The following is a 9,900-nucleotide window of genomic DNA, read 5'->3' on the forward strand; positions in this document are numbered from 1 at the left end:
AGCGCCAGGAATGACGTGCGCTGAGGGGGCGCGACAGCGTCGGGGCAGCTGCCTTGCCGCCGCCCCTGTAATGGGGAGTGCCGGGGGACCCCGCACTACTTGGGTAGAGTAGCGCACAGCAGCAGGTAAGTGGGGAAACGACCACAGTAAAATTGGGGTTCAAATGCTTCTTTGGATATGCAGAGATATCTAGACCATTTTTGGCCTCTGCAAATCATTTGGATTGAGTTACCAACTGGAAGAAGTTCACTACCTGTTAGCACCGTTTGACTCACATTAGCCGGCTTGCGTGAACTGGCCCTTGTCAATCAATTCCGTAGCACAAAGGCCCAAAGATGTGGAATACATATGCCCACATTATATACCAAGTAGAATACTACATTAGAATGATTGTTCCAGTGTTCAGTGTTCATAATTGCTAATGTCTATGTGATCACTTGCTATTGTTGAGAGGTGGACTTGATTGTGGAATCCAGTTGTGAACCTACCAAATAGCAAGGACTTGCTTTCTCCTCACCTGTTGCCGTTCTCTGACGCAGACTCTGGTTATTGGCCAGTTATGATAGAATCCTCAGTCCCTTTCCTGTGCTGGAATTTTCTTGTGGAAAAAGAAAAGAATACATCACTGGATCCTATTAACACAGTCTGACTAAACAGTTCTCCACAATGGACTCTAATTTGTCTCTATATTGATGACCTGGTGATCTTCTTCCCCCTCTGTGGAACAATGGATCATTTGAATACCTCCACACCAGACTAAAACAGACCTTCAGATCCATGAAGCTGTTTTAATCTACAAAAAGTGATTTTTCAAACTTTCCATATAGAAAGTGCATTCACGATGATATATTTTATCACTGATCTGTCGACGGCAGTTAGTCCTGCATATAGTTTAAACAGCTGTGCTTGGGGGCAGTTCAACAAATAAGGTGGTTATTTTCAAAACACTTTAAATCCCCAGGAAGGTTTAATTAGCTGGAATGGTGCGTTTCTGATATGTAATACATATTACGTTAGCTTGTGCCTTGAGTCCCTTACTGTTATATTTGTATTATATGCAGGAAATGCACTTTAGGTAATTTACTGCTGAGGATTTTGTTTAATACTGCCTTGAGTATTGTTGTTTTTGTTATTATGCCAAAAGCTCATTGGGTTGAAACAGACTGCTGTTTTGTTTGGTTTTTCCTTTGGAATCTACCAGTGAGTTGAATTCCCTTGTTACATTCTAAAAGCATCCAAAGTATAAAAATATGGATAGGAGTAACAGCTCCCCAGTTTCCGGTGGTAGAAATTAAAAAAAGTTTTATCGCATCTGATTCTGAAACGCAGAAAAAAAAATTGAGACTTCTTGCCATGTATAAAGATGAAATCTACCCACCTGTTTTCCTGTATAAGACTCGTTGAAATAAGATGGTTGTGCCGAACCACAGTCTGACAGATTTTAGCTTAACACCACAACTTTTTAAGGTGCAGTGTTGGCTTTTCTTGATTCTTGAAAAGAACACGGTTGTCTAGCCAAGACTGTGCAGAGTCAAAATGCTCCGGCTTATTAGCATTTTGCCTGTCTCATAGTACTAGGCAGATATCTGTGTAAAGCCTGAACAATTGTGTACACTCCAACTGTTTCTGTTTCCCAAGGCAATTCCGTATTTTCTGGGGCCTGCCCTTCATAAATCACTGTCCTCGTTTGTGGATGCCTTTTTAAAATGCTGTTACCGTGAATTGCTTGTTTTGCAATTCTCCTCAGCTGAGCACCCAGCTCCGTGTTTCTATAAGTTCAACCTCCGAGAAGCTGGATTTATCCCACACAGGATGTGCACAGGAACGTCATGGCTTCATGCGATGCGCAGCTTGCTATTTCTCACACACTGTAGCTGCTAAAGCGTGTTTTGAGCTGTTCCTAACAGATTGTGCTGTTCTAGAAAACAAATTCCTTCTTGATGTTTGAAACGGGAGAAGTAGAATAAACAGGCAGCAGGCCGGGCGCAGACTTGAGAGGTGTCTCGTGAGGGGTTTCAAGCGTTGGCATGAGAATAGGGAAGTTAAAAGTGTGTCTCTGTTTTCATCTGTGAGATGTCGGAGGGTATGCAGTTGCCAGGGGGTGGGGGGAAAGTTTCTGCCATTTTTAAACAGGGCTTGGGCTTCTCTCTCCTAGCAGAATGTATCGTGGGCATAATTGCTGCTCTCGACAGCATGGAGTCCCTTTGGTCTCCCCTTTTCACTACGGCAGCACTTTCAAAACTTTTGTGTGTGTGTGTGTGTGTGTGTGTGGCATGTGCTCATTACGAACATCCCTGCCAAAGAGAAAAAGGCAGCCGTGTGCTAGGCAGGATTGCTTTGCGTGTGCTTCGATGCCAAGAACATTTCCCAAAGTAGGGCAATTAGGAAGAGCCTGCCTAGAAAAACCACCATTATTTTCTCCTGCCCTGAATTCGGAAAGAAGAAAGCAACACAAGACAGGTAGCAGAACAATTCTGTCCCCAGCTTCAACGGTCGTCATTTACTTTCACTGTGGAGGGCAGCCGTGATCCGTGCAGAAATTCTAAAATTATCTGGAGAAGAAATGTGCGGAGGTGTGCCCTATGAAATGCATATGTTGCTTCCGCATCGGCGCACCACAGCAAAGGGAGAAACGTTCACTTTTCTGAACACACTTCGGTGGAAGCAGGTTCCACCTTCGCGCTTGTTTGGTCCATGTGGTCGTCAAGCCTGCTCCGTTTTGTTTTGCACTAAAGCACGATGACCCAAATGAGAAGAGAACAAGCGAGTTTCTAATGAGCATTTTAAATGTTGTAATGCACTAAGGCATAGGTGTCAAACTCGTGGCCCTCCAGATGTTATGGACTACAGTTCCCATCATCCCCTGCCAGCTTCATGCTGGCAGGGGATGATGGGAACTGTAGTCTATAACATCTGGAGGGCTGCGAGTTTGACACCTGTGCACTAAGGGATTGTGTGTGGTCAGGGTGGCAATGAAGCCTTTCGGTATTGTTGGCTGCCGTCTTGGAATGTTCATGAATACTGCATCTGTTGACAGGTGCTCTCAGCCGTGGGATTTTTTTGCATCGTATCCATTTCATTAGCTCAAGCAAAAGATTCCCCGCATAGCATTCTGGACAGGAGGCACTGTGTGGGTGACTCAGGGAGACATTTTCACAGCCAAGAGAATACCAACGGATCACATCTTCTTTCTCCCAAAAGTGGCAGCTTTGCTGTAGAAGACACCACGAAAAATTGGGGACAGAAGGAAGGGGAACCTAAACAGTTTCTCAATTCACAGACAGGCTGCAAGTTTTATAGGTTTACACCTCAGACCAGCTTCCTACCGCAGCAGTGGTGTCGCTCATTCCGCACATGCAGAATAATGCACTTTCAAACTGCTTTCAATCCTCTTTGAAGCTGTGCGGAATGGCAAAATCCACTTGCAAACTGTTGTGAAAGTGGTTTGAAAACGCATTATTTTGCGTGTGCGGAAGGGGCCTTAGCTAAACTGAGGTGAGGGTTCCACAAGACTGGAAACGTGTAAAAAAAATTCATCACGTCAGCTGGTTTTTAACTGGGAATTCCAAAACAAGAAATTAAATGGTGGAATTTGCTGCCAGCTACAAGTGCAGGTAGTTTTAAAAGATGATTCAGGGGGAAACAGATTCCTAGGGAATAGATCCATCAAGGGCTACTAACCAAAGTAAGAAAAGGGAACCTCCATGTACATAGGCAGCAAACCTGTGAATACCGATGCTGGTAAGCAAAATCAGGGGAAGGCCCGGGCCTCTGTGTCATTTGTTGGCTCTTCAGAGCAATGATTTCACAACTGTGTGAAACAGCATTCTGGACAAGATGGACCACTGGTCTGATCAAGCAGGGCTCTTCTGAAGTAAAGTTCCCCCAGGAAAGTTGAAGAAGGTTGTAGGTGTCAAACACACGAGGGAAAAAGTAACCCCTGGCCACGCTTCTCCGAGTATCCATCATCTATCTCACTTGCTAAGGGAGGCAGAAGATAAGCAGCAAGTGGACATGAAAAAGTGATCGGGATTTCCTGCTTTCTTCCGCGTTTGTCTCTAGCTTTACATTTCAGAGCTTGGTTTACATGGCTGCTGTTGATATGATGCATGTAATACAAAGCCAGCCCCGTACAATTCTGGAGTAGAGAATGAAGACAGAGATCGTGCAATGTTTAGAGACATCCGCGTGAAGACAGCAGGGTTGGAACTGAGCCCAAACATCAGCACAGAAAATACTATTAGCAAGGCAGAAATGCTAAACAAACAAACAAAAAAGGTTCCTCTACAGCAGTGATGGCCATGCAGGCAGGGACTGATGGGAATTGTCATCCATAACATCTGGAGTGCCAAAGGTTCGCCACCACGGCTCTACAGGAAGAGGCAGCAGCTTAGTTGTAAACACCCTGAACTGATTTTAGCCTGCAGGTGGGGAATACCATTATTGAATGTATTTTGTAAGTTGAGAAGACCAGCAGGTTGAGCTTTAAGATTGTAGCAAAATATGTTCCCTGCTAGGCTAGTTTTCTGCGTGCAGGGAAGTCTGTTCTATTTACTCTTCCTTTAGGATCCTGTAACTCAGTTACCGTCTCTCCTTCTTCTACAGTAGCTAACAGGTCTGGAGAATCATGTCCTTTTTTCCATGGTCTAGACTTGGAAATTTTTAGGGGAGGTCTATTTCAGACATGGAAAAGTTCAACTGGTTATTGGATGAGGAAGGTAAAGCAAACCCAAGCCTAGGTCATGCTTGGGTAGCTCCATCTTAATGTCTTCTGTAGGGTGGGCAAACATTCCTTTGTGTTGGTTCATCCTTATATGGCAGCTGCTGCTGTCTCTTGAGATGAACAGGTACATCCTAACCAGGAAGGAAAGCCAACCAGGTGAGAAGGAACCCTGATCCAGCCCAGAACTCACCACAACTATCTGCCTGTTTTCCATGGACCGTCCAAAACCATGACTGAAGGCTTCAGAGCAGACCCTGATAACAGCCCAATAATTCCATCTTGAAACCTAGTTCCAGAAGTTCGTGAAACACCGGACCCTATATTTTTGTATGGTGGTGAAAATAGTAGTTCAAGAATTATTCAGAAACTCTAGAGCACTTTGGTCTTATGTACAGAGGTATATATAGAATAGAACCGATTACAAACTGGAACACAGACAACTTTTTGTATTCTCCCCTCTTCAAGGTCCAGATCTCCGTAAGGGACTTGTCAGAAAGTGCCACATCCTTCCTACACTATAATCAGATATTATTGAAAACAGGGGCTTTATTGGGTGGGGTAGGGAAAGGATGAGTGAGTTTACTTTTCTTTTTTTTTTAAAGAAAAACTTACCAGCCGTGCTTTATATTGCTGCTCCTGGAAAGGAAATAGGTTTAGGTGGGGAAAGGCGATCTGAACCAGTCTGGAGGAGTCATGCAGTGGTGGCGAACCTTTGGCACTCCAGATGTTATGGACTACATCAACCCTGCAGGGGCTGATGGGAATTGTAGTCCATAACATCTGGAGTGCCAAAGGTTCGCCACCACGGCTAGAGCCTTGACAATAATAGAGTCCAAAGGGATATTCAATATAGAGGAGAGCGAGAGTATATTTTAGCACCAGAAGATGGATATTATAAAATTTATGCGATCTAGTTGTTTAGTGGTCTGCCCTCTGACCCTCCTCCATTTTCCATCCCCCCCCCCCACTCCTCAATATAGACATGCTGGCTTCTAGAGACCATAACAGAAATTGGTAATGCTCCAAGTTTTAACTTACTGTGGGAATTTTCTCAGTCCCTTTATGTTATCGGTCCGAGAGAATGTGTTTGCCAGTTACAATCTTTTCTTAGATTTAGTGGTGAACTTTAGCCTCTTAATAAACGTTAGTATATCAAACTGTGTCCTCGACGATATTTACTTGTATAACGCGAACCAAGGCAGAATGTTGAAACTTTAATTACAAAGGTGTCGATAAAACAGAAAAAAGAGAAGCATACAGTGTTATGTCAATTACTAGTCATTTTTTTTGCTTCCTCATGAAAAGTAATGATGTTTACAGTGTATGCCAAGATTTTTTCCATTCCTATCTAACAGCAGTTCTAATCTTAATTGAAGTTGTAGTATAACGGCCTGACACTTGTTGCTAGGATACAATAGTCTCCAGTTTCGTATTCCTCCTGTGGACGCTGGCTGGATCCTGTACAGGTTTGTGTTCGATGGCTGCAGTTAAAATGGTTTGTTGCATTTTTTGCTCTGGTTTTCAGACCGGAAGCATGTCTTTTCTACAAGACCATTCAAACAACCTGTTGTAAATAGTAAAAGTTAATATATGACGTGTTGATATTTGAAAGAAAAAGTACTTTGAATATTTCATTTTTAAAAAATAAAGTTGCAAACGATTAAGCAGAGTGGGCTTTCTTTCATTGGCTGGCCTTTGTTCTTTCAAAAGGACACAGAGCAGTGTGACCCAGAGATGATTGGGCACTGCTGTTCGGAGCTGTTCCTTAAATAGTTTTCTGCAATCTCTCTTGCTTTCAATTATTTTTCTTCACTATCCTCTGCCCAACACCCACTGGTTCCATCATAATAGATGAGGAGTCAGAAATGTTGATGAGGAATGCCTCCTGATATTGAGATTGCAACACTGATTGATTGATTGATTGATTGATTGATTGATTGATTGATTGATTGATTGATTGATTGATTGCAACATCAGATTTATATATTTATGATTATATTGGGCTCAGGGCAGCTTCCCTCATGTACAGATATAATTCACATTCTATAATATGATACAATATAATTATTATATTATAAATACAATAAATATAATTCTTATTTTAAAAATGTAAAACATTGACATAAAGCTCTAAAACAGATGACGACTAAAATCTCAATATGTAACAGCATTAGTAATAGTGGGAAGGGGGCAGGGGCGTAATGCCCATTGGGCAAGGTGGGCAGCTGCCCAGGGCATCACCTTGTGGGAGGCATCAAAATGCAGGGTTTGTTTTTGGGTATTTTTAGTGGTTTTCCATTTTTGGCCTGCAGGGGCACAGTTTTTAGGCTAGCAGGACCAAATTTTCAGCGTATCATCAGGAGACTGCCCTTATGCTACCCCCCAAGTTTGGTGAGGTTTGGTTCAGGGAGTCCAAAGTTATGGACTCCCAAAGGGGGTGCCCCATCCCCCATTGTTTCCAATGGGAGCTAATAGAAGGTGGGGGCTACAGTTTTGAGGGTCCATAACTTTGGCCCCCCTGAACCAAACTGCACCAAATCTGGGGGGGGTATCATTAGGGAAGTCTCCTGATGAGACCATGAAAGTTTTGAGATTGTGCCTTCAGAAATGTGCCCCCCCATCAGCCTGCAACCCCCCATTGACAGCAATGCAGAAAACTCAATGCAGAACAAAGATTCTTGGGCAAATTTCTGGGGTGTTCCTGCAGGGGATGCATTTTTGGACGTATCTGCACCAACATTTCAGGGTATCATCTGGAGACTGTCATGATGGCACCCCCCAAGTTTGGTGCAGTTTGGTTCAGGGGGTCCAAAGTTATTAGACCCTCAAAATGGTAGCCCCCATCTCCTTAGCAAAGAATGGGGGTTTTGCCCAGGGCTGCAGTTTGCCTCATTACGCCCCTGGAGGGGTGGGTAAAAGTTGGCTGAGGTCACTGCTTATACTTCTTCTGCCTCAACCATAAGCCTGGTGAAACAACTCTGTCTTACAGGCCATGTGGAATTGCATCAAATCCCGCAGGGCCCTGGGCTCAACTGGTAGAGAGTTCCACCAGGTTGGGGGGCAGGACCAAAAATACCCTGACCCTAGTTGAGGCTAACAAGACTTATTTTAGGTCAGGGATCACCAGTCAGTTGTAATTCGCTGACTACAGTGCTCTTTGGGGGATGTAATGGGAAAGACGATCCTGTTGGTACAAAGACCCCAGACCTGTGATGGCGAACCTTTGGCACTCCAGATGTTATGGACTACAATTCCCATCAGGGAGTGCCAATTGGCCATGCTGGCAGGGGCTGATGGGAATTGTAGTCCATAACATCTGGAGTGCCAAAGGTTCGCCACCACTGCCCCAGACCCTTTAGAGCAGTGGTGGCGAACCTTTGGCAGTCCAGATGTTATGAACTACAATTCCCATCAGCCCCTGCCAGCATGGCCAATTGGCACTCCCTGATGGGAATTGTAGTCCATAACATCTGGACTGCCAAAGGTTCGCCACCACGGCTTTAGAGCTTTAAAGGTAAGCCCCAAAACCTGGAACCTAATTCAGTACTCTACCCAGAGCCAGTGCAGCTGGTGGAGCAGCCGTTGAATGTGTGTCCACTAGCTGGAGGCCCAAGGGAAGCCCTGCATAGAGCAAGTTGCAGTAGTCCGGTCTATAGGGAGCTGTTGCATGGATCACTGTGGCCAAGTCGGCTTGGGACAGGTAGGGCAGTAATAGTCTCGCCTGGCAACGATGATAAAAAGCCAGTGAACTACCTGCATGATTTGAGTCTGTAATGTTAAAGATGCATTAAGGTTCACCACAGGACTCTTTCAGCCATCTCACCATCGCCTACAGAGAACTGGTCCAAACATCTGGGGTGGAATCCAGTCAGCCATTCACTAGCAGATAGAGCTGGGTGTCATCAGCATATTGATGGAATCCCAGCCCAAACCCATGGATCAACTTGTCAAGAGGGCACATATCAATGTTAAAACAACATTGGAGAGAGAATCACTCCTTGAGGGATCCCCCACCCCGTGGATGGAGTGTGGAAGTCCCGCTCCAACAGCAACCCCTTGTCTTCCACCTGTGTTGAGAAATGGCGCAAGTATACTTATGTGGATTTAAGTGATTAATGAACGGGCAGGTATGATATTTCAATAGTTGTAAAATACTTCAAGTATGAATGAAATGAAAGAGCACTTTCATTCTTAAAGAACTCCATGTAATGCAATAAGAAATAACAGCCCTGTAAGGTTGTCCAAGGAGCCGCGTGGCGTAGTGGTTAAGTGCTTGCACTGCCACTCACACGGTCAGGAGTTCGATCCCCCTGCGGGTCAGATATCCTGGCAGCTGGCTCATGGTCAACTCAGCCATCCATCCATTTCTTGGTCGGTAAATGAGTACCTAGCTCATAGCTAGGGGGTAAAGAATAGCTGGGGAAAGCAATAGCAAACTACCCCACAAAAACGGCTTGCCTATAAAATCACTGCTTGCAGTGGTACCCCAGGGTCGAACACAACTGAAGGGGAAACTTTACCTTCAAGGTTGTCCAGTATTATTATTATTCCCATATTGCAGATGGGGAACATCCACTGACAGGAAGTGACTGACTGAAAAGCAACATGTGAGTCTGCGGCTGAGATGAGATTTGAACTGATGACCCCACTGTCACAGCCTATTCTTTTAGTTATGGTTTTACCCCAGCCACAAGGTTATATACAGGACTTTTTCATTTTTGGCAGTACTACTATTAACCATAGGTTCATAGAATGTGAAAGGACTGAATGACCTTGTGATATCTTAGATGTTGGGAAGAGCACATTTACGCTCAGGAAATACATGTTATAACAAATCGCCCAAAATTTTATTTATTTATTTATTTTATTATTAGTTTTATATACCGCCCTCCCCCTGAGGGCTCAGGGTGGTTTACAACAAGATTAAAACATACAGTAAAACATAATTTAAATATTAATTACATAAAAAACAGAACCCATTTAAAAATGTGGATGGCGTCTGGCTACCCCCCTCCCCCCCCCCTTGTGCCCACGGGAGGCCAGATGACATGGTAGATGTTTTTAACCAGGCTGGCCAAACGCCTGGCGGAACAGGTCCGTCTTGCAGGCCCTGCGGAAACTCTGTAAGTCCCACAGGGCCCTGATCTCCCTAGGCAGCCTGTTCCACCAGGCAGGGG

The sequence above is a fragment of the Sphaerodactylus townsendi genome, linkage group LG13 (assembly GCF_021028975.2).
Source record: "Sphaerodactylus townsendi isolate TG3544 linkage group LG13, MPM_Stown_v2.3, whole genome shotgun sequence".
Classification (NCBI taxonomy): domain Eukaryota; kingdom Metazoa; phylum Chordata; class Lepidosauria; order Squamata; family Sphaerodactylidae; genus Sphaerodactylus; species Sphaerodactylus townsendi.